The sequence below is a fragment of the Schistocerca serialis genome, chromosome 6 (genome assembly GCF_023864345.2).
Source record: "Schistocerca serialis cubense isolate TAMUIC-IGC-003099 chromosome 6, iqSchSeri2.2, whole genome shotgun sequence".
NCBI classification, from domain to species: domain Eukaryota; kingdom Metazoa; phylum Arthropoda; class Insecta; order Orthoptera; family Acrididae; genus Schistocerca; species Schistocerca serialis.
This window is the reverse complement of record NC_064643.1, coordinates 120,174,150-120,198,522: the sequence shown is the minus strand read 5'-3', so window position 1 is coordinate 120,198,522 and position 24,373 is coordinate 120,174,150. Positions and strand designations below refer to the sequence as shown.

Here is a 24,373-nt window from a genome sequence, read left to right as displayed (position 1 = left end):
TCTACTGAATGACGAAACTATTGCATTAGTACGCGGTCCCATTATGAAGGATGGAGTTCCGTCTCGGAAATGTTGTCTCCAAGGGAATTAATAACTGGTCATTGGCTGGATTAATGACTGGTCATTATAGAGATGCGATAGGCTGAAATCATAAAAACTTGGAAATGCATCGTCTCAGTCCCTTAGGAGCCACATGGACCAACTGCGTTGTCAGGCCACGTTCCTGTCATAAGTGGCAAGGTTCCTGGTGTGTAGGCTGGGAGGCGTGTCACAGGAAAGATTAAAAACCCATGGCCAGCTAAAGTAAGGGTGGGATGCGTGCTTCGCCGGAAACGCAGCGACCCTAATGAGGTACTGGACGCGCAACGCTCGCCACAAGGCTACGTTCTGTAGCCCTTGCAGCTTCTGTATCTTGTATGAAGCAACGTAGGCCCGCTCGTGAGCCGCTTATTCCAAAATGGGGCGATATAACTTGATACAATCGTTCACAGTTACCACAAACATAATTTTAAAAAAATATTGTTTCGTGTTTTGAGCGAAGCTTCGGCTGCAATGAAAGTAAAGTTGACCAACTTCACACAACTGAATTTAATGACATGATTTTTCAGCCTATTGATTCAAGTCCGATTGCGTTCACTACGTAAGAAATTAATGTTATGCAAAACGTACATTAAAATTTGTTTTTATGTGCTCAGACAATTTTGAATGGTAGGAAAAAGAATTTATTGAAGGAATAGGGTGTAATAAAACATTACAGACCAAAATTGACAGATTCCCAAACCCAGAGATAACATAATTAAGTGTATATGTAGTATGGAGGCACTGTATGTTCACTTTTCAGCTGTATTTTGTTTAAAAAACAAGTGCTGGAGTCCCAGCAACTACTACTGTCTTTCTTCTTCTGGCGCTTCTGACTGCAGATTGGGCAGAAGGTCTCTTTCTTTATTGTATATTTTATGATAATTACAAAAAGTGATATGCATATTGCAATTTATTATAATTTTTAAATGTTCCTCGCCATTACTTGTTTTCCAAATGTTTTTTCATCAGTTACGTGGAGAGCTTGAATTAAATGAGACGCCTTAACACGGTGATGCCTTTGATCAGTCGTCATTGTAGCAGCGATAACTGCTTATCGTAATGTCAATCCAAGATCCTGCTCCAACACCTACAACGCCTCTCGGTGTTGAAAAAACAAAAATAGCTCCCAAATTAGCTCCCATGTCCTTAAAATATCAATTCACATAATGACTCAAGTCCCTCACAAGTAGTAAGTACGAAAAATAAATAAAAAACAAATAGAGGGAAATATCTACTATAGAAAGCAAAAGAAAAGAAAAGGAAAATTTAATTATAAATTTAAGAAACATGGGAAGGGGGAAAACAGTAGAAAATATTAAAATATTAGTTATTCCAATACGTAAGAAAATCAATATTATAGACATAGAACGTAGGTCTGGGACACCAAAGATAGTGTTTATTAAAGTATAAATAGCCATACGTTGTAATTACGATATTCCAATCTCTAGTCTGTTCTAGTTCGGAAGTTATTTAGGACGTACAGCTTTAGAGAACAACAATTGGGACTTTATTAAACGGGGATCAAGACTCTATCGCGACGAGATTGTTTTTGAGGATTGTCAATTCAAGACTTTAATTTGGACATTTATCAGATCAAATAAACGGGCTTTAATGTCAATTCGTGTGAATATTTCAGCGCTTTACTGAATTGAGATTTTTAACAGGATTCGGACTTTGAATTGTGATAGTGGGAAACTTTAACTTCACGCGACTAGTGATCATTGTTAACGACAGTTTGCGGATATTAAATAGAAATAACTTATATACCGCAAGTAACAGGATATTATCTAACATCTCTGATGCTAGCGGGAATCCTACTTAGACATCTAATTAAAGAACTTCTTTGAATGACATCGTATGAGTGAACCTATTTATTAATAATTCTTGTCAATAAACTGACGTTGTTAATTTGAAACATAATACAAGGCTTGAACATTAATTTAACTTAGATTAATAAACGTTAAGGTTACGTGATCTACGAGGTGTGGCTAGAAAAAAACCGGACTAGTACTGGTGAAACAATAAAACGAATGCAATAAGGCTGAAAGTCGCGTGGCCTGTCACGTGACTCTCGCTCCGCCTACTGCTCGAGTTTCATCTGCCTCCTGCACTCAGTCTGCCCGTGGCGTCTGTCTTAAGTAGTTGACGTTTTGTCTGTGCGTCGGAAAATGTTGAGTGTACAGAAAGAACAGCGTGTTAACATCAAATTTTGTTTCAAACTAGGAAAATCTGCAAGTGAAACGTTTGTAATGTTACAACAAGTGTACGGCGATGATTGTTTATCGCGAACACAAGTGTTTGAGTGGTTTAAACGATTTAAAGATGGCCGCGAAGACACCAGTGATGACACTCGCACTGGCAGACCATTGTCAGCAAAAACTGATGCAAACATTGAAAAAATCGGTAAACTTGTTCGACAAAATCGCCGTTTAACAATCAGAGCAGTGTCTGAGTTAACAGGAGTTGACAAGGAAAGTGTTAGGCAGATTCTTCATGAAAGTTTCAACATGAACAAAGTGTGTTCAAAAATGGTTCCAAAGTGTCTCACAATTGAACAGAAGGAACGCCGAAGAATGATTTGTTCTGACATCCTGGAAAACATTGAAAGTGATCCCACCTTCTTACAAAATGTTATTACTTGCGATGAATCGTGGTTTTTTACTTACGATCCCGAAACTAAACGCCAATCGATGCATTGGAAAACTCCTGGTTCTCCACGACAAAAAAAAAGCACGAATGTCAAAATCGAAATTCAAGGCAATGATGATTGTTTTTTTTGACATCAAAGGGGTTGTGCACATTGGTTGGGTACCAGAGGGACAAACAGTGAATCAGCATTACTACATTAGCGTCCTGGCTACCCTATGTGAGCGAGTACGGAGAAAACGGAACGATTTGTGGAGAAAAAAGTCATGGATCCTTCACCAAGACAATGCCCCAGCTCACAGTGCGTTGTCAGTGAAGACGTTTTTGGCAAAACACAACATTCCCATCTTAGATCATCCACCCTACTCACCTGATTTGGCCCCCTGTGACTTTTTTATTTTCCCTAAAGTCAAGTCAGCTTTGAAAGGAACTAGATTTGAGACTGTTGAAGCAGTAAAAGAAAAAGCGACGGAAGTAATGTATGGACTTACCGAAAATGATCTGCAGCATTGCTATGAACAGTGGAAAATTCGTATGGAGCGGTGTAGAGACCGAGGAGGAGAGTACATTGAAGGAGATAACATGAAATTGTAAATAATTGTAAATAAATGTTTTTTCCAGCATCAGTCCGGTTTTTTTTCTAGCCGCACCTCGTATGCCAAGAACAAACTAGCAATTCGTAACTAAAACAATTGAACGAAAGGTTAAAGTATCGTCAACTGTAAACATTGGTAGTAAAGCTACTAAAGATTTTTTCTCTCAGAGTTGGGATGACTATACGTGTAGTGACCCACGTTTAACATTGGGTTTTAAAAGTAACCAAACTAATACTTAGCCGGGACAATATTAAATAAAAGTAAAACCCTTCAATGACAGTCAATGTGTAAAAAATAAAATCAAACTTTCACCAATTAGACGAAAAAGCGAAAACAGAAAAAGGGCTGCTACACTGCCTTCACTTTAATTTGCTTTACGAAGTCCGATTCTTTTTTAGAGGAACCATTTTTACTACAAGACCGATACTAGCACTGAAACTCTTTCTCTTTTCACGGTCACGCAAAACCTTAATAGGACGGAGCGACAACTGCTAGTGACGCCGATTTTGTAACAGCTCTCATTATCATCACCCGAGATCCTGCCGTCGCTTTAAATTTGCTTTACGACGTCCGATACTGTTTTGGAAGGATCTTTTTTTACTAAAAGGCCAATATTGGCATTGGCACTCTTACTTCTCTTTTCATGGTTACGCATCACTTCATTACGACGGACCGATAACTACTAGTTACGCCGATTTCATGACATGTCTCCCCATCAATATAATCGCACTCTCCCTATTTGTTTACTTTATCATTCGCGATCAACAGTTAAAATCCCGTACCACGGCGAAAGAGAGATTATAAGGGCAAATGATGGAACCAACAGAAAATAATTTAAACGGTGGGAAAACGTAAAATCCGGCACATGTTTTAGTAATACGTAAGTAAAAGACCATCAGATAACCACGTCCTCATAATTTCTAAATAAAATGGAAAATGTTTTGCCCCTACTGATATGAAAACCTATAGGCGCCCCTATTAGCGATCCGCGAGGGCCTCGCGCGGGTAGTACAAAGCCTCACTGGCGTAGCGGTTTTACGGGACGCAGCGTTAAGTTATACATTAAATTCGGGGAACAACGTCAGTTTACAGAATATCATCAGTTCCATATAACTTGAAATGCTTTGAGCAGCGCACGCCCGTAAATTTTTCACGCATCAATATTGTATTTAATTGGCGTTTCGAGTGACATGTCGTGGCAGTGATGGAAGCACATCATGATGTAGTTGATCAATTTACTACCAATGGAAATACTCAGTGCGAATTATTACTGTAAGTATGTGTGTGATTTGATACATATTTTAATTTGTTGCATATCATGTATCGAAGAATTGCTGAGTGAACCGTGTCTGAATGCCACAAAGAAAATAAAATGAAAAGTAACAAAACATACGCCTATTATAAATATAAAGCCTTTGACGGCACTCCTGCATAGTATGCAGTGATTCGTTGTTCAGACTCATTGCTAAAATCCTTTCTCGCAGCTTCTTTGTAGAATACTTTTTCGCCCTGCCACGCAATGTGCCCGCATCTATGTTATTTGTCCGCCCCCGGTAGCTGAGTGGTTGTAGTTGGTTTAGCGTAGTGAGTAGCATTACTGATAAGTACTCGCTTCGGCGGTACATATACTAACATTGGAACGATACAGAGAAGATTAGCATGGCCCCTGCGCGAGGATGACACGCAAAATCGTGAATTGCCGGCACGGTAGCTCAGCGTGTTCGGTCGGAGGGTTAGCTGCCCTCTGTAATAAAAAAACTGAGTTAATCGATCAACAACGAACTTCAACGGATGTCTTACGACGTCCGCCCCGAGCAGATGCAACGAACAAAAGCGAACAAAATGAGATTTTAAAAAAATGTGGTCAGTGCGACAGGCTGTCAATCCTTAGGGCCCGGGTTCGATTCCCGGCTGGGTCGGAGATTTTCTCCGCTCAGGGACTGGGTGTTGTGTTGTCCTAATCATCATCATTACATCCCCATCGCCGCGCAAGTCGCCGAAGTGGCATCAAATCGAAAGACTTGCACCAGGCAGGCGGTCTACCCGACGGGAGGCCCTAAACACACGACTTCACTGTGCTGCTGAAAAACTTTGTTTATGTGAACGGAGCGAAGTTGCATCCCACGTTTTCCGGAAATCGTTTTACTTTTGCATAAAAAATTGAAACCACAGATTTTAGATTTGCTTGTTTTTTTACGCTAGCAGTAGTTCTAAAATGATTGCAATCAACTGGACGCCACGTAGGCGACTTGCGCTTTCCTAACTAATAATCCAACTATGGGAAGAGGACCTATAGTGCAACTTGCAGTCCGAACCAGGTTGCGTTTCTGGCGAATCTCCACATGATGGAAAGATATTAAAAAATAATGTGGAAAAAGGGTCCGGCCGGGATACGCTCCCAAAACTTTTCACTTTCCAGACACGTAGTTTACCGCCTTTTTATTTTATTTTATTTTTTAATGAAAGATGCTGCAACCATTTTTTTTACACCCAGAAAGTTTTGAGTGTTAGTAAAAGACACTACCCTTTTTTGTTTGTTTTTGTGTTTTTTGTTCTTTTTTTGCTTGAGGAGAGGGGGAAGGGGGACTTGGCGACTGAGAGGGCAGGGGGTCGCCACTCGAGGCCTGGCACTGTGTCTTACTGCTCATGGGCCTGAAACAGGGATCGAAGGGGGAGATATAAAGGGTTGTTTTTCTCTTGTTTCTTATTTATTTATTTTTATTTTAATCACAAAGTAAATACCATACTAACCAGGTAAAGAAAACCCAGCAACAGCTGAGCGTGGAGATCATCCAGGCCGTCTTCTCGTGTGATGAGCAGTACTGTCCCCTCTGTACACGGGCTAGAATCGACCTTGAATTGTGGATCATCGTCATCTGTCTCTCCTCGCGCCGAGAACACCCCAGCTAGCCGGAGAGTAGATAAACAATAAACCCAGATAGCTGACAAAACAGGAACGATATTTCGCCCGGCACTGTAAGTCCCTGTGTCTGTCTAGCAGGAAGGACTAATAATTTAAAGCATGTTTGTCATCGACGCGGAAGAAACAGTACAGCGTCATTCCTTTATTCCTTAAATCCAATTGACTACGTTTGTCGCCGCGCGGGATTAGCCGAACGGTCTCAGGCGCTGCAGTCATGGACTATGCGGCTGGTCCCGGCGGAGGTTCGAGTCCTCCCTTGGGCATGGGTGTGTGTGTTTGTCCTTAAGCCCGTCTCACACGGAGCAAGGTTCGCCGCAAGTTTGCGAGATGGCGTGCATGCCTGCCGGCTTGCAGGGAAGGGAGCCGGCTATCTTCCATGCCGAAGCTCTCCCACGGTGCAAGATCGGCTCCATGTTGTATCGAACGAAGATGGCTGCTTCAGGTACAGATGTTCAGAGCAAACTGGCGTTATTAGCTGTTTTGGTGCTAAACAATGCAGAAATGCATGCTAATGAGAGAAGAAGAAAGAAAGAATAGACGAAAATGTGGATTAAGAGGAGAAACGCTGGAAAAGGTGTGCTCTCCATGCTTCGTAAAGAGTTGAGGTTAATTCGCATAACACCTACTTTTGTTTGAAAAGTATCACCATTTCATTACTGTTTGATTTTATAAATAAACCGATAATGACTGTTATATACGACTTTATTTTATAGGATAGAAGATCGTACATCCTTTCCAAATTTTATACGAATGGATGTATTGGTATTTGCAACTCTTTCGAGTGCCTCTGCACGCAAGTGTTTATTATAATAGTTTGCGCTTTTCACTGTTCTTCCCTATAAGTACATATCAATGCTTCAATCGCTTCCTTGGACCACTGCGGTGCCATTATTTATTAATGATAAGAACTTCCTACCGCACCTCACAACAGCAGAAAAGCGACTATTAACAAAGGCTTCCCGCCGAAGCTTTCCGCGTCTGACGTCACAAACGACACGCCTCACGATTGGCCAACGCAGGTAGCACTCAGGGAACCTTGCAAGAAAAATGGCACCGGACCTATCCTGGAAATCTTACAAGGTTCCCAGGAAGGTAGCCCGCTAGCAGACGACGGAGCCCGCAAGGTAGCCGCCGCGCGAGCCAGCAAGGAAACTTACAGCGAATCTTGCTCCGTGTGAAACGGGCTTTAGGATAATTTAGGTTAAGTAGTGTGTAAGCTTAGGGACTGATGACCTCAGCAGTTGAGTCGCATAAGATTTCACACACATTTCAACATTTTTGTACTACGTTTGTCCTGACGGCTGGAAAATAGACGGCATTGAGGTGGAACAGAGCTTCAGAATCAGTCGGCGCGGGCGGCCGTCGTATGAGTAGGGCTAGTGAGTAGTCAATACGCAGCCGCTGCACCAAATGTCAACCGATGTCCGTCAGAATCAGTTACTGCTCAAAGTGGACACAAAGGCGTGTCGACCAGATGAATGGAGTCCAATCGTTGGCGATTAGCGAATTTGTCATTCAATACCACGTTCCACGAAGTCCACACATTCGTGGGGGGGAAGGGATAGATGGATCGCACGTCACACTCTCTTCCATCGTACGGCAGGGTTGCGTCGTTCAACCTAATCAAATGGTTGAAATGGCTCTGAGCACTATGGGACTTAACATCTATGGTCATCAGTCCCCCTAGAACTTAGAACTACTTAAACCTAAGTAACCTAAGGACATCACACAACAGCCAGTCATCACAAGGCAGGGAAAATCCCTGACCCCGCCGGGAATCGAACCCGGGAACCCGGGCGTGGGAAGCGTGAACGCTACCGCACGACCACGAGCTGTGGGCTCAACCTAGTCGGCGTGTTGGTGTCTTTGTAATTGGCGGTAATAGTCCGTCCTGTGCGAACGTGTGGAACGCAGTTCATCCAGCAAATAACTATAGTCCACGAGGAACGCCCTGATGTGACTAAACAAAGCTCACGGCCCCGATGGAATCCCTGTCAGATTCTATGCTGCATTTGCGGCTGAGTTAGCCCCTCTTCTAACTACAATCTATCGCAGATTCCTCGAACAAAAAAAACCGTGCCCATTCCTTGGAAGAAGGCACAGGTCACATCCATCTACAAGAAGGGTAGTAGAAGTGATCGCACAAAACTACCGTTCTATACCATTGACATCGATTTGTTTTAGAATCTTAGAACATGTTTTGAGCTCAAACATAATGAGGTACCTTGAACAGAATTACCTCCTCAGTGTCCGCCCTCGGTAGCTGAGTGGTCAGCGCGATCGAGTGTCAATCCCAAGGGCCCGGGTTCGATTCCCGGCTGCGTCGGAGATTTTCTCCACTCAAGGACTGGGCGTTGTGTTGTCCCTATAATCATTATTTCATCCCCATCGACACGCAAGTCGCCGAAGTGGCATCAACTCGAAAGACTTGCACCAGGCGACCAGTCTGCCCGACGGGAGGCCCTAGTCACACGGCATTTCCATTACCTCCTCAGTGACCCCTCCCAACGAGCATGGATTTTGAAAACATCGATCATTTGAAACCCAACTCGCACTTTTCTCACACGACATACTAAAAGCTTTGGATCAAGGCAACCAGGCATATGCAGTGTTTCTTGATTTCCGAAAAGCATTTGGCTCAATACCGTACCTACGCTTAATGTCAAAAGTACGATAATATGGGGTATCGAGTGAAATTTGTGACTGGATTATTGTGGGGACCCTTGTTGTTCATGTTGTATATTAATGACCAATATTAAAAGTAAAATAAGGCTTTTTGCAGATGATGCAGTTATCTATAATCAAGTACTGTCTGAGAGAAACTGCATAAATATTGAGTCATTTCTTGATAAGATTTCAACGTGGTGCAGAGACTGGCAAACCTGCTCTAAATGATCAGAAATGTAAAATCTTGCGCTTCACAGAATGAAAAAACGTAGTATCCTATGACTGTAACATCAGTGAGGCACTGTTGGAATCGGCCAACTCATACAAATACCTGGGTGTAAGACTTTGTAGGGATGAGAAATGGAATGATCGCATAGGTTCAGTCGTGGGTAAAGCAAGTGGTAGACTTCGGTTTGTTGGTAGAATACTTGGAAGTGAAATGAGTCTACAAAAGAGATTGCTCACAAATCGCCTGTGTGACTGATTCTAGAATATTACACTGGTGTGTGGGACTCGTACCAAATAGGACTAACAAGATATATAGAACGTATACAGAGACGGGCAGCACGAATGGTCACAGGTTTGTTTAATCCGTGGGAGAGTGTCGCAGAGATACTGAAGGAACTGAACTGGAAGACTCTTTGACAGGCGTAGACTATCTCGAGAGAGTCTGTTAACAAAGTTTTAAGAACCGGCTTTAATTGATTACTCTAAGGATATACTACAGCCCGCTAAGTCTCGCTCACACAGAGTTAGTGAGGATAAGATTAGAATAATTACTGCACGCACAGAGGCGTTCTAACAGTCATTCTACCCGCGCTCGAAACGTGAATAGAACAGGGAGAAACCCTGATAACTGGTGCAATGGGACGTACCCTCTGCCATGCACTTCACTGTTGTTTGCAGAGTAAAATGTAGATGTAGAATGGCGGGGAAACGTTCCCGACGGGAACAGGAGGGTGCAGTGGTTGTGGTGCCACTTCGTCAATTACAGTGCCTGTCGAGATGATGTGCACAGAACATCATAGTCGGCGTTCCAAGAAACAGTGCCCACTCTCTGTTCCTGACAATGGCCAGACCTACACCACCTTCATGTGAGGGCAATGTCAAGGTGTCGTAACGAATTTTGAAAACAAGTTCAACACACACAAAATATCCAAATGCGGCATGTAGCCTCGTAGCAATCGTAATAGGCATCGGTAACACATGGTCGAAATGATTTAATTTTAGAGCTAAGTAGACACTGAGATGCTGTGCACGTTTGAAGATGTCCATCGTGCATCGCGTGTGGAGTCACACCAGTGCACGCATTTGTTGTAACAGTCGATGATATGTGACAACTGCAGTACGCTGAATATGGCCATGAAAGAATACCCCTGAACATTTGAGCACAGGTACTCCAGTGATGGGCACTGTCGTTCCCGGGGCCAGCCCCTTGCCCACGATCATGTACTCCATCTTCCGCAGATTGATGATACTGCCTACCACAGTATCGTACTGTTGAAGCCACCGTAGCGACGTCTGTATGCCATCCCCTGACCTGGCCAGGAATACGACATCGTCGGAATATTTGTAACATCGGAAAGACTATGCAGGGCTGGCTGGAGACGTCTGTATGCCATCCCCTGACCTGGCCAGGAATACGACATCGTCGGGATATTTGTAACATCGGAAAGACTATGCAGGGCTGGCTGGAGGGCTACTGCATTAGAACGGCGGACAAGGAAGGGGCGTTCTTGCCTCACGGAACGCTCAACGGAAATGGATTCTGATAGATAAACTTTCACCATTAACCTCGAATGTGCTCTGTGAATCAAGCTCAGGACTACATCTACAAATATGTGGGAGGAGGGGGGGGGGGGGGGGCATGCGTTCCATGACTGCACACACGAAACTGCGATCGACGCGGTGAAATGCGTGGTCAAAATCCACCGCAACAAGGACATCCCGGAGGTTGCACGCCAACACCAGGACAGCACATCAGTGCGATTATGTCCTTATACGATCCCATCGCCTTGTGAACATTGCTCTCTGCCCAAAGGCATGGTAGATCGGCATGTATTGCATACTCGACTGTGGAGTGCAGATGGGCACGGAGGATGTGTGTGAAAGCTTATACTAGGCTTTTAACAGTGTCATGGATCGATAGTCCTGTGGACGCCGCCCGTGGCCGTGTTTAGCAGCAGGAATCATGATGCCTTCGTATATCCGGTGGGGACTCGGAAAGTGGGCGTCATAAGTTCTTCATACATTCGGATTCATGTTGCGCCCATAAGACCGGAGAAGGAGTGGTAAAACTCAATAGGGAGCCCATCGAACCCAGATGATTTGTTCAACGTACCAATCGCAAAGGCCATACCCAGTTTGTCCGGAGTAATGTCTGCCAGAAACATGTCGTCGTCCTGCACAGTCTCGGTTGCTTGCATCTTGTGCAGAACATCTGCTAGCCCCACGCCACCAGAAGCTGCGATAGTATTGGGTAAAGACTCGTGAAGTATCTGTTTGTGCCACAGCTTGCCTTCTCTCCGTCGTTTCGACTGTTGATCTGTTTGTGTCACAGCTTCCTTTCCCTCCGTCGTTTTGACTGTTGCAATAAGTGTGGGTCTGCAGAGACGCCTTTCTCGTACTATGCGATGCAGCGATGCTCGTTCGCCACGAAGACCGTCTTTCATTGTCGCACGGACTGTGTCGCCTTCCTAGTGCACCGCAGTGAGATGGAGCAAGCGGGCTTCGATGCGTTGGACGGCTCGTTGACGGTCTGGTCATGGTGATTGCATTGCCAGTCCCCTTAATGTTGTGTAATAAAATTCTGAAGTCGTCCGTTGCCATCAGGTATCTCTGCCATAGCCTACAAATGCCCTGCGTCTGGCAAGTTTGATACAACTAATCCACCACAGCAACGAGGAACTGTAAGCTCGTTGCTGCCATTGGCATCGGCGCCAAGTACCCTCATTCTCACAGTGACAGGCCTCTTCACAGAGGTGGGAAACGTTGAGTTTCCATACTGCCATACTACGTCTTTTCTGTTGCCGAGGCAAGGCAGCGGCGCAGGTATAACGTTGGTGGCCAGTAAAAGCCGTTGGCCATAACTCAGTGCCAACGGTCGCCGCGCGGAGTCCTCGCCATAAGTACACCACATCAGAGCAGCTGGCCGAGTGGCTGGTAAGGTATTTGTACCCGCAGTTGTCGCCGTGCTGTAGTATCCAGGTATCTTGCAGCCCAAGTCCTGTACTGATGTGTGCAACGCTTGACAAGGGACGATGAGCAGTTATTGTTCCTCGGGGTGCAGAACGCTGTTGAAATCGCCGGCCACTATATAATGCTCCACAGTTCCTTGAAACAACGAGGTCACCTGCTCGGAGTAGAAGATGGTCCTTTCTCGGCGCTTCGACGAGCCTGATGGTGCATGAAGGTTCATCAAGCCGACTGCACAGACCGTCAGCGCGACACTACGCGCCGCTGGAAGATGAGTCACGTGCGACGACTCACTCCCTTCCCTTAACAGTGTCGCCGTGCCACCACTGCCTTCGCCAGCCGGTAAACTATAAGCGTCGTAACCATAAAAGTCTAATCTTGTGTCAGGGCGGACCTTTTGGAGGAAAATAATACTGTACAGGGCCGCTGGCTCAAAAGAAATCATGATAGGGAAAAAACAAAAATTTTAATATTTACATTATCTGCCTTTCAACTTCAGTTAACGTAGAAGCCCTGCTTGGAGCTGACTTGGCCTGGCTACCCACCACTGGTACGTCACCAGCTGTCCTCATGAATATCACACAGCTGAGTGCATGATGTCGCCACTTCCGCTGTCCGCTCAGAGGCAACCACTAGTGTGCGAGGGATGTATGACGTGAGCCGGCCGGTGTGGCCGGGCGGTTGTAGGCGCTACAATCTGGAACCGCGCGACAGCTACGGTCGCAGGTTCGAATCCTGCCTAGGGCATGGATGTATGTCACGTCCTTAGGTTAGTTAGGTTTAAGTAGATCTAAGTTCTAGGGGACTGATGACCTGAGATGTTAAGTCCCATAGTGCTCAGAGCCATTTGAACCTTTTTTTTTGTGTGACGTGAGGCCCTGGGGCGATCAGCGAAGAGACGTATCCACGAAGGCGACGTTCTCTTGTGTGCTGGCTCCCAAACCGAACAGATGCACCTACCGTTGCCTCCCCTCATGGCTTCGCCTCAGCCCCACTGTTTCAACACCTCTGAACTCGCGGCGACCTCCTAGTGACGCTGTACCCCGAAACTGAATAAATTTTAATTATAATTTAACCTGATATCTTGCTTCAAAAAGGGAAGGACGCCCCAACTTCACCTGTCCGATCCTGACAGTCCTGAACAATATCCATGTCTGCCACCCGTGGCGGTTCCCTCAACATTTGTACCTTTACCGGGGTGCTAATGCTGTTTGTGTCAACGGTACCTACACGCGTATATTTGTGACATTTCAGTTAATTAGGTGGGCTGCAAATGATCGCGGCATCGCTGTGACGGTGGACTAACCGTTGTCCCGTCACTGGGATGGTCGATACGCAAGTTAAACGTCACCGTGCTTGCTGGGCCAGTCCGACACAGTGTCGGCGGGAGTACGTTGATCATCTGATCCTGCACCACATCGTTCAGTTCCACGTCATTAGCCCAGTGTCCCAGTGAGTATCGTGGGCTGGGTTCCGTCCTTTGGCGCGCTGTCATCCTGCTGCATAGTAGCCTCCATCTCGCCGCCATGTGCTCCAGGTCAGCCTGTGACAGCTGTGCATTTAATCCAGCTGGCAGTACAGTAACGTGCTGGGGTCGTCCTCGTCCTCCGGCAGTGCACCGCCCTCCCTCACGCAGCCCTTCTGCTGTGAACAGTCGCCTCTTCTTACGGCATTTCGGTGACTTTTTCTACTGACGCGTCTCTGCATCGGACGTAGGTTGCTGGTCAGTATAATCCTCCCGAACCGCCGCTTCCACATCGAGAGAAAGGGTCGACTGTGCCGCCACTTGTTCCCGACCCTGAAGTATTTCGGGGGTGACGGGACGGAGATGCTGCTGGATCAAATGTGACTGCTGCAGCGAAGGATAGGGGGAAAACTTACGATCACCTTCGTTGAGGGCTGGTCGTTGTCAATAGCCACATCATTCATCAGTGCCTGCACATATGTGAGAGGTTCAAATGGGTGAAATGGCTCTGAGCACTATGGGACTCAACTGCTGAGGTCATTAGTCCCCTAGAACTCACAACTAGTTAAACCTAACTAACCTAAGGACATCACAAACATCCATGCCCGAGGCAGCATTCGAACCTGCGACGTAGCGGTCTTGCGGTTCCAGACTGCAGCGCCTTTAAAAGCACGGCCACTTCGGCCGGCTATGTGAGAGGGAGGGGCGTCGTCTGCGGCCCCAGCGTCTGCTCTACATGAGATACCTGCACAAGACGTCTCTGAAGGCAGTCTGAGCGAACATGTCCTTCTTGTCCACAATCAGAGCAGACCCTCGGTTCTCCGTCATAAATGACGATTGAGCGACATCCACCGATGGACACACATGGACACACATGAAGATCGATTCGGACTTGACACACTCCACTGATAAGGGGAGGCCACGACGTTGGGATCACGGATTTACTTCAACCTTTGCAATTCCGAGAAAATCGCAAGAGAAGTTTTAAGCGTCCATTATTTAACTGCTGTGTCTGTGCGTAGGTGCCGGACGTTAGAGTTCATGGTGGTCAAGCGGTTAGCGTTCGATCTTCGTAAGACGAACGTGTATGAGACGACGCTTCGTCTCCAGCTCAAAACTTCATTTTTGTAGTAAAAGTGCAGATTTTGTGATATTCGAAAAATTTGAACCTACAGTGTTCGTTCTTGCTTCATTAGCTATGTCTCACTGCCACGCAGGTTAACTGCCAAATGAGGCCTGCCTCAGTGTCTGCAGCTCGAAGTGTTGAGGTGCGAAGTAGTTCAAACGGGAACCTTACCATATTGCTTGTATAAGCGATTTCGCAAACCACGACAGGAAAACTCTGTGCGTTTCTTCATTTACTTGTCAGTCGTTATAAATATGTTTCTTCTAATAATTGTATTTAATTAAAAACAGTATGTAGTCAAATAACATGAAATTCACTAAAATTTCATGCAAATGCATGTTGTTTTTTTATTTATACTACGTCTCAAAAGTCGTGTGAATTAAATATCATGACCAATGACGAAAAAATATATGTTAAAAATTAAGTTTGAGCGGGAGTTGAACCGTTGCCTCATACACGTTCGTCTTGCTTATCTCGAACGCTAATGACTTTTTTTATTTTTTAATCTGAGTCTGTTCGTTATTATTCGTTGCATTTGTTCGGAGCAGACGTCCCATGACACCCGTTCAAGTTCATCGTCGATCTGTTCACAATGAACTCTAACGTCCGGCACCTACACAAGATACATCAGTTGCATAACAGGTGCATGAAACTTCTCTTGCGATTTTCTCGGAGCTGCCAGAGTAGTGCGCCTTACTACTTGCACATTTTGTTGTTTTAATGGCCCCCTAGACGTGTGCAATGTTTCTACATCTACATCTACATTTATACTCCGCAAGCCACCCAACGGTGTGTGGCGGAGGGCACTTTACGTGCCACTGTCATTACCTCCCTTTTCTGTTCCAGTCACGTATGGTTCGCGGGAAGAACGACTGTCTGAAAGCCTCCGTGCGCGCTCTAATCTCTCTAATTTTACATTCGTGATCTCCCTGGGAGGTATAAGTAGGGGGAAGCAATATATTCGATACCTCATCCAGAAACGCACCCTCTCGAAACCTGGCGAGCAAGCTACACCGCGATGCAGAGCGCCTCTCTTGCAGAGTCAGCCACTTGAGTTTGTTAAACATCTCCGTAACGCTATCACGGTTACCAAATAACCCTGTGACGAAACGCGCCGCTCTTCTTTGGATCTTCTCTATCTCCTCCGTCAACCCGATCTGGTACGGATCCCACACTGTTGAGCAATACTCAAGTATAGGTCGAACGAGTGTTTTGTAAGCCACCTCCTTTGTTGATGGACTACATTTTCTAAGGACTCTCCCAATGAATCTCTACCTGGTACCCTCCTTACCAACAATTAATTTTATATGATCATTCCACTTCAAATCGTTCCACACGCATACTCCCAGATATTTTACAGAAGTAACTGCTACCAGTGTTTGTTCCGCTATCATATAATCATACAATAAAGGATCCTTCTTTCTATGTATTCGCAATACATTACATTTGTCTATGTTAAGGGTCAGTTGAAGTAAATCTGTGATCCCAATTTCGTGGCCTCCCTTTGTGTGTACGGAATCATCTCAGAAGTTTTCAATTTTTCCTCCACACGGCTAAAAATTGAACCATGCGGCCGTAAAGCGTTGATGACAGAGCGGCGAGGACTTCAAAGGGGAGTTTGAAAACGCGCACCATTGGAACTCACAGACCAGCGTGATCAACCGGCGCCACACTCACGTTCCCATCAGAATGGCGAAAGCGGAGTCCATCAGCAGATCTGCGTAGCAGCCTGTCACAAGCAGCTTTGTCTATGGGCTTGAGGTAAACCATGATGGGAACAATGGACAGATGAATTCCTAGCACATCTTGTGGTTCTAAGTGCACCACTTCACACAAAAAACGTTCGATTTCGCGAGCGTTGGGTCCAGTGTATTGTGCGAAGAACGTAAGCTTGAGCGCCACCTTTCAGCACGAAAGAGCCATTGTGCTTCGAGTCCACCTAAATAACACTACTACGCATCACCGCGCGCAAGTAAACTAACACCCGCTAGCGGAGCGCGATTTGGAGCAGCCGATCGTTGTGGCCGAGCGGTTCTAGGCGCTTCAGTCCGGAACCGCGCTGCTGCTACGGTCGCAGGTTCGAATACTGCCTCGGGCATGGGTGTGTGTGATCCTTAGGTTAGTTAGGTTTAAGTAGTTCTAAGTCTAGCGGACTGGTGACCTCAGATGTTAAGACCCATAGTGCTCAGAGCCATTCGATTCGGGGCGCTGAACATGTCGGCGCCGCTACGCAGCCGAAGGCAGACTGTCCCCTACACCAGCATGGCCGCTATGGAATGTAATCTAACTTTGCTGTTCTCTCGACTTGCTGCTGCTCTCTAGCGTCGTGGCGCCTATAATGCTAGGTGGCAATGGGATCGTTTTCACAGAGGTGGGGGATATGAGTTCATAATAGTTCAGATAATTTCCACGTAATATTTATAAATTACACACAGAAACCCTCCTTGTATATCAATATATCTATCAACCAAAAACCTGATCAAATTCCTATAGCATTTCCTGAGATTAGCTTGGATATACAAAGGGAAGGGAGCATGCAGTTTCGATAGTCAAGTTGCAGGGCTGCAGCCGTTGGTGAGCCTTGGCTTCTTCAACGATTTTGCTCCACATTTCGCGGTTGTTTGCTGCTCTGTTCCACTCTCGGACTCGCATACTTGTGATATCCCCCACTACTAATCGTCAATCCATCTTCTTCTAGGTCTCCCTTTTCGCCTGGCTGAGTGGATAATACTTTTCATAATTTTCTTTGCAATTCTATCCTCTGCATATTCTGTCCACATGCCTTAGCTATCGAATTCGCTGTGATTGCAATAATTTTACTGTGTTCCTACCATGTGTTAATACTTGTAATTTGGCATTGTAGCGTATTCTCCAGCCTTCTTCCTCCCTTCTTGGACCATAGATTTTGAGCAGTATTTTCCGCCCAAAGGGTCTCAGTTTGTTTTTGTCATGTTCTGTCAACGTCCATACCTCTGACGATTATGAGATAACTGAGCGGACTAGGGAGTTAGATATTAGTACTTTTGCTTTTCTTGTAACAAGACTATTTTTGAAAAGTTGCATATTTACAAAACAGGCTCTGTTTCCTGTTTGTACTCTTTCCCTTATATCCCTTCCAATAGTGTTATCATTTGTTGTTAGGGCTCCCAAGTTGTTATGTAAAAGGGCACTCTCCTTTGAAGCATTTCCTATTGATGTGTAGGCCTTTAGCGGTTCTTCTGGCCTCAAATTGCGACATTACCATATATTTTGTTTTGTTTTTATTTACTATGAAGCCAATTTTTAATTCTTCTGTTTCCATTGCCGAGTATGTTTCTTGGAATGTATTGATATTTCTTCCTATTATAGTATGCACGTATCTGGCTAGTTTTCATAAATATTGTGCCTCTTTTGTTGATTTTGTTTACTACAATGTGCAGGACTATATAGAATAGGACGGTGGAGAGACCTTGCTTCACGCCTTTATTAAAGCCAAAGCTTTCACTTGTTCTGCTAAATATGTTTACTTTTTCTCTTGTCTCTGTCAGTGTCATTCTGATTAGTCTTATTAATTAAGCACATATGCCAACTTATTGGAGTACTCTGTATAGTTTATACTGGTTTATGCTATCAAAGGCTTGTTTGAAGTCGATGAATAGGAAATGCAGATCTACAGTGAAGAACCAAGAAAACTGGTACCTGCGTAAATTGTGTAGGGCCCCCGCGAGCACGCAGAAATGCGACGTGGGATGGAATAGACTAATGTCTGGAGTAGTGCTGGAGGGAACTGACACTATGAATCCTGTAGGGCTGTCCATAAATCCGTAAGGGGGTTGAGGTCGTCGTAACTGCCGTCTGCTTCACATCTGCTGTGCAGCGAGCTACGTTAATTCAAGTATCAACTGTATTTTTCTTACTTGTCACTTCTTCTTCCGTGCGTTTTTGCTTTTAGGAAGCTTTAATTGTCGAGTGCTAGTAATAGTGTTCCATAGGTTTCGTGTTTGTTTTGAATACAGTCAGAGAGAGTCCCTTTAGTCAACCATAGTGTCAGTAGTTCTAGTGTTTGTTTTCAATACAGTCCAGAGACAGGTAGTGCTATTTTCATTGTTTTCTACAAGAATGTCTAGCAACCACAGTTTAGTCAACTATCAGCCGCCTTTAGTGAACTAGCAGTCTAGTTAAAAGCTGATTAACTCTCTACAGTAAATTGATTTCTTAGGATGGATAGGATGTGTGACTGCTGTGTACGAACGCAGGAGGAGCTGGCCACTGTTCGCGGACAACTGAACGTGTTGATGGCCGCGGTCAGCCGTCTTCAGGCTGCTGCCTCGGAGTGTAGCGGCAGTGGGGAGTCTGGTGCGTCGCATGGTACACCCCAGGTGTTACATGCTTCACCCATTGTCCCTGCTGTCGAGACATCTTCGCGGGTACCGAGTGCGGTTGGGCCACCCTCTCTCCAAGGGGAGTGGCGGGTTCAGCGGCGTTCGCGGCGCACGAGGCAGAGGGTCAATGTGGAGGCTGGCCGTGTGGCATCGCCCGCTCTGCCTGTGAGTGGACATGTGGCCGCTCCTTCAGCAAGGTCCGAGCAGGCACACAGGGGGAGGGGTTTATTAGTTATTGTGAGCTCCAACGTTAGGTGGGTGATGGAGCCCCTTAGGGAAATAGCGGAAAGGTCGGGGAAGAAGGCCAGTGTTCACCCTGTCTGCTTGCCGGGGGGTCTCATCCGAGATGTGGAGGAGGCCATGCCGGCGGCGATAGAGAGCACTGGGTGCACCCGACTGCAAATTGTTGCTCATGTCGGCACCAATGACTCCTGTCGTCTGGGTTCAGAGGTCATCCTCAGTTCGTACAGGTGGTTGGCGGAATTGGTAAAGGCGGAAAGCCTCGCTCGCGGGGTGGAGTCTGAGCTAACTATTTGTAGTATCGTTCCGAGAACCGATCGCGGTCCTCTGGTTTGGAGCCGAGTAGAAGGCTTAAACCAGAGGCTCAGACGATTCTGCGGAGATCTGGGGTGCAAATTTCTCGACCTCCCGTTATCGGGTGGAGAAATGTAGGGTCCCCCTGAATAGGTCAGGCGTGCACTACACGCCGGAAGCGGCTACAAGGGTAGCGGAGTACGTGTGGAGTGCACATGTGGGTTTTTTAGGTTAGAGAATTCCCTGCCTAGGCCCAACAAGACGCCTCCTGAGACGCGGCAAGGTAGGAGTAGGCAAATGCAACAGAGAATAACAATATTAATGTGCTAATAGTGAACTGCAGGAGCGTCTATAGAAAGGTCCCAGAACTGCTCTCATTAATAAGCGGTCACAATGCCCATATAGCACTAGGGACAGAAAGTTGGCTGAAACCAGACGTAAACAGTAATGAAATCCTAAACTCAGATTGGAATGTATACCGCAGAGACAGGCTGGACAGTGAAGGGGGAGGCGTGTTTGAAGCGATAAGAAGTGCATTAGTATCGAAGGAAATTTACCGATATCCTAAATGTGAAATAATTTGGGTGAAGGTCACGGTTAAAGCAGGCGCAGACATGGTAATTGGATGTCTCTATAGGCCCCCTGGCTCAGCAGCTGTTGTGGCTGAGCACCTGAAGGATAATTTGGAAAATATTTCGAGTAGATTTCCCCACCATGTTATAGTTCTGGGTGGAGATTTTAATTTGCCGGATATAGACTAGGAGACTCAAACGTTCATAACGGGTGGCAGGGACAAAGAATCCAGCGAAATTTTTTTAAGTGCTTTATCTGAAAACTACCTTGAGCAGTTAAACAGAGAACCGACTCGTGGCGATAACATATTAGATCTTCTGGTGACAAACAGACCCGAACTATTTGAAACAGTTAACGCAGAACAGGGAATCAGCGATCATAAAGCGGTTACTACATCGATGATTTCAGCCGTAAATAGAAATATTAAAAAAGGTAGGAAGATTTTTCGGTTTAGCAAAAGTGACAAAAAGCAGATTACAGAGTACCTGACGGCTCAACGCAAAAGTTTTGTCTCAAGTACAGATAGTGTTGAGGATCAGTGGACAAAATTCAAAACCATCGTACAATATGCTTTAGATGAGTATGTGCCAAGCAAGATCGTAAGAGATGGAAAAGAGCCACCGTGGTACTACAACCGAGTTAGAAAACTGCTGCGGAAGCAAAGGGAACTTCACAGCAAACATAAACATAGCCAAAGCCTAGCAGACAAGCAAAAATTACGCGAAGCGAAATGTAGTGTGAGGAGGGCTATGTGAGAGACGTTCAATGAATTCGAAAGTAAATTTCTGTGTACTGACTTGGCAGAAAATCCTAAGAAATTTCGGTCTTATGTCAAAGCGGTAGGTGGATCAAAACAAAATGTCCAGACACTCTGTGATCAAAATGGTACTGAAACAGAGGATGACAGACTAAAGGTCGAAATACTAAAAGTCTTTTTCCAAAGCTGTTTCACAGAGGAAGATTGCACTGTAGTTCCTTCTCTAGATTGTCGCACAGATGACAAAATGGTAGATATCGAAATAGACGACAGAGGGATAGAGAAACAATTAAAATCGCTCAAAAGAGGAAAGGTCGCTGGACCTGATGGGATACCAGTTGGATTTTACACAGAGTACGCAAAGGAACTTGCCCCCCTCCTTGCAGCGGTGTACCGTAGGTCTCTAGAAGAGCGTAGCGTTCCAAAGGATTGGAAAAGGGCACAGGTCATCCCCGATTTCAAGAAGGGGCGACGAACAGATGTGCAGAACTATAGACCTATATCTCTAACGTCGATCAGTTGTAGAATTTTGGAACACTTATTAAGTTCGAGTATAATGACTTTTCTGGAGACTAGAAATCTACTCTGTAGGAATCTGCATGGGTTTCGAAAAATACGGTCGTGTGAAACCCAGCTCGCGCTATTCGTCCACGAGACTCAGAGGGCCATAGACAAGGATTCACAGGTAGATGCCGTGTTTCTTGACTTCCGCAAGGCGTTCGACACAGTTCCTCACAGTCGTTTAATGAACAAAGTAGGAGCATATGGACTATCATACCAATTGTGTGACTGGATTGAAGAGTCCCTAGATAACAGAACGCAGCATGTCATTCTCAATAGAGAGAAGTCTTCCGAAGAAAGAATGATGTCAGGTGTGCCGCAGGGAAGTGTCGTAGGACCGTTGCTATTCACAATATACATAAATGATGTTGTGGATGACATCGGAAGTTCACTGAGGCTTTTGCGGATGATGCTGTGGTATATCGAGAGGTTGTAACAATGGAAAATTGTGCTGAAATGCAGGAGGATCTACAGCGAATTGACGCATGGTGCAGGGAATGGCAATTGAATCTCAATGTAGACAAGTGTAATGTGCTGCGAATACATAGAAAGATAGATCCCTTATCATTTAGCTACAAAATAGCAGGTCAGCAACTGGAAGCAGTTAATTCCATAAATTATCTGAGAGTACGCATTAGGAGTGATTTAAAATGGAATGATCATATAAAGCTGATCGTTGGTAAAGCAGATGCCAGACTGAGATTCATTGGAAGAATCCTAAGGAAATGCAATCCGAAAACTAAGGAGGTAGGTTACAGTACGCTTGCTCGCCCACTGCTTGAATACTGCTCAGCAGTGTGGGACCGTACCAGATAGGGTTAATAAAAAAGACAGAGAAGATCCAACGGAGAGCAGCGCGCTTCGTTACAGGATCATTTAGTAATCGCGAAAGCGTTACGGAGATGATAGATGAACTCCAGTGGAAGACTCTGCAGGAGAGACGCTCAGTAGCTCGGTACGGGCTTTTGTTGAAGTTTCGAGAACATACCTTCACCGAAGAGTCAAGCAGTATATTGCTCCCTCCTACGTATATCTCGCGAAGAGACCATGAGGATAAAATCAGAGAGATTAGAGCCCACTCAGAAGCATGCCGACAATCCTTTCCACGAACAATACGAGACTGGAATAGATGGGAGAACCGATAGAGGTACTCAAGGTACCCTCCGCCACACACCGTCAGGTGGCTTGCGGAGTATGGATGTAGATGTAGATGTAGATCTCTGCTGAACAACACGTAGCAAGGCATCCCTGATATGCTCAATAATGTTCATGTCTGAGGATTTTGGAGGCCAGCGGAAGTGTTTAAACTCAGAAGAGTGTTCCTGGAGCCACTCTGTATCAATTCTGGATGTGTTGGGTGTCGCATTGTCCTGCTGGAATTGACCAAGTCCGTCGGAATGCAAAATGGACATGAATGGATGCAGGTGATCAGACAGGATGCTTACGTACGTGTCACCAGCCAGAGTCGTATCTAGGTCTATCAGGGATCCGATATCACTCCAGCTGCACACGCCCCACACCGTAAAAGAATCCCCACAGCTTGAACAGCCCCATGCTGACATGCAGGGATTCATGAGGTTGTCTCCGTACCAGTAGACATCCATCCGCTCGATACAATTTGACACGAGACTCGTTCGACCAGGCAACATGTTTCCAGTCATCAACACCAATGTCGGTGTTGACGGTTCCAGGCGAGTTGTAAAGCTTTGTGTCGTGCAGTCATCGTGGGTACACGTGTGGGCCTTCGGCTCCGAAAGCCCATATCGATTATGTTTCCTTGAATGGTTCACACGCTGATATTTGTTGATGGCCCAGCATTGAAATCTGCAGCAATTTGCGTAAGGATTGCACTTCTGTCACGTTGAACGATTCTCTTCAGTCGTCGTTGGTCCCTTTCTCGCAGCATCTTTTTCCGGCCGCAGCGATGTTGGCGAGTTGATGTTTTGCCTAATTCCTGATATTCACAGTACACTCGTGAAATGGTCGTACTGGAAAATCCCCACTTCATCGCTACCTCGGGGATGCTGGGCTATCGCCCGTGCACCGACTATAACACCAGGTTCAAACTCACTTAAATCTTGATAACCTCCCATTATAGGAGCAGTAACCGATCTAAGAACTGCGGTAGACATTGTTGTCTTATACAGGCGTTGCCGACCGTAGTGCTGTATTCTGCCTTTTTACATGTCTCTGTATTTGAATATGTATGGCTTTAACAGTTTCTTTGGCGCTTTACTGTATATCATATTCACAGAACTTTTCCGTCATTTTTCTTATCACAAATATCTGATCAGTTGTTCCTCTGCGTGGTCGAAAGCCCCAGTATGTCTGCTGCGCACTTCTGTATCCTTCCGTTTAACGTACTTCTGAAGCTCTTATGAGCTGTGATTAAGAGTGTTATATCTCCATAGTTTTTACGTGCTGTTCTATCCCCTTTCTTATAAATGGGGATTATTATTCCAGTTATCTGACATGGTTTCCATTTCCTACATATCTGATATTAATGTGTGCAGTTCCTCAGCCTTAGTTAACCTATTATGAAACACCAGTAAACTCAAGAATTCGTAAAGAGTTGCAGTTTCAAGTATAAAACAGCCTAAATCTTCTTATTACTTTGTAAATGAATTGATGTTTTAAACATTTGTAAGCGAGAAAATTTTAGAGAAGATTTGAAATAATGTTTAAAAATTTGTTAGAAGTCGCTAAGCTTGGCTGTCTCTCTATCGGGTTGTGAATATAGTATGTTCTTATAGGGTCCTTCTTGCATTTCCGATCCTGGGCACTTAATACCCATAGTATGTTCGGTCCAAGTGAGATTACCCGTAGTAGGGGACTAAAACAAATGCCCAGTGAATACGCAACTAAAATTATGGCACAGATAGAACGTT

The 24,373-nt window shown here is 45.3% G+C and overlaps 1 non-coding gene across 1 annotated transcript; it reads left to right on the top strand.

Annotated features, from left to right (window-relative positions):
- The first annotated feature begins 4,927 nt into the window (after positions 1-4,927).
- On the top strand, positions 4,928-5,034 carry LOC126485626 (U6 spliceosomal RNA). Its single transcript, XR_007588050.1, has one exon. It is a non-coding gene; the product is annotated as a U6 spliceosomal RNA (small nuclear RNA).
- Positions 5,035-24,373: the final 19,339 nt, after the last annotated feature.